The sequence below is a fragment of the Taudactylus pleione genome, unplaced genomic scaffold (genome assembly GCF_031769625.1).
Source record: "Taudactylus pleione unplaced genomic scaffold, aTauple2 ptg000179l, whole genome shotgun sequence".
In the NCBI taxonomy this organism is placed as follows: domain Eukaryota; kingdom Metazoa; phylum Chordata; class Amphibia; order Anura; family Myobatrachidae; genus Taudactylus; species Taudactylus pleione.
In genome coordinates this window covers 3,609,901-3,611,518 of record NW_028284581.1, presented here as the reverse complement: position 1 = coordinate 3,611,518, position 1,618 = coordinate 3,609,901, and positions in this window count along the sequence as shown.

Below are 1,618 nucleotides of genomic sequence, written 5' to 3'. Positions count from 1 at the left end.
TTAACACACACATCGCTGCCGCCTCCCACCCTCCATCTGGCACTATTGGGTAAGCGCTCAGGGGGAGGAAAGGGGCTCAGCTGTGCAGCACAGGACGGCGCTGGGCGCAGGGAAGCCTAGCGCCGATCCTGTGTAAATGTGTAGTGCTGACCGCACTCACTGCGGTCGGCTCTACACTGGCTAACTAGGACAGGCCGGTACCATGGCCGGCGGAGCGGTCCTACGGCACCCAGGGTACACGCCCTGCTCGACCCCCCTCAGTTATGCCACTGGGTATAACAACAACCCATATACAACCGGGACTGGACCCTTATTAACTACTGGTAGGCAGCATCACAAACACCCGATATACCAAGTGCAACAGTCTCCAAACCATACTCCATACACATCCAGGCATGCATGGCCCTAGGGAGCTGGCCCTGGCCCCATTGCTAACGAGGGGCATGGCCTAATCGCAGGAGGCATGGCCACGCCCCCTTAGGATAATAAACCCTATTTGCTTGCTGGGGAGGGGGGGGCGTTGTGAAAATCCGGGGGGGGGGGGGGGGCAATCAGTGTGATCGCTCCCCCACACATGCAGAGGAGAGGAGACTGCCTGGTCTCCCACTGGAGCCCAGCACACAGCAGCGAGTGTTGGGCTGCTGACATGTAAGAGGGCAGTGGGTGGTGGCGTTGAGTTGGGCCCTGACTGGGCCTCTCCAACAAGCCCGGGCGATTAGTACCTGTTCCCTCCACTTTCGGCAACTCCTAACAGCATGAACAATTAAAAGACGAGTGGGAAAGTCAGAGACGACAGTTGCAGAAAGAAACCAGATTAAGAATTCTATGTATATAAGGCGTAATTCAGATGTGGACTCAAATGCCATTTCAGCTGCATTTGATCACGGATTTGCAATTGCAAAACTATACTAATGAGCCACTCACCGGCCAGTGCATTTTACATCTGCCGTCCACGCACAAATTGCGACTGAGGCTGGATTACGGCAGGCGTTCTGGAAAGAATTTGTGTGTTTTAATTTTACCTAAAGAATCCCCTCATAGTCTATATCTTCACGTTATAGATTTGGAAATATTTCTTCCATATAAGTTACTATTATATGTTTGTGTAGACGTCACTCTCATTATATAAACTGTTGGTTATTAGGGACTTTTATGAAAAGAAAACTTTCTTTTGATATTTCTCTACATTAAAAAATCCAAATCAATATCAGTTGTGCTGGGCTGTGCCGTTAGAACTTGAGATGATTGGCTGCAATTAATATGTGTCTGTCACCTTGATTCTACAATTAAGGGGTCTATGTATTAATAATCGCAGCACTGCCATCATTATTAAGTCGATGTAGTGACTGACTTTTTTACAAAATTGCCCTCGCTATGTAGTATGTAACTGTCAGAGACAGCAGTAACAATAAACGCTGTTCCTGCACGTTATGGAGCTCATTCAGACCCGCTCGCAAGATGCGATCGCTCGCTGGCAAAATGGGGCCGGATATTGTAATGAAGTGCTCGCTCTGCGTCGCGTAAGGACGCCCACTATGTTTTAACGAGCTACGGCAAAGTGCGCTCGCAAGTGTCTAAAACGCCCCCTTGCCTCTCGCAACAGACGTCATGTCTGGGA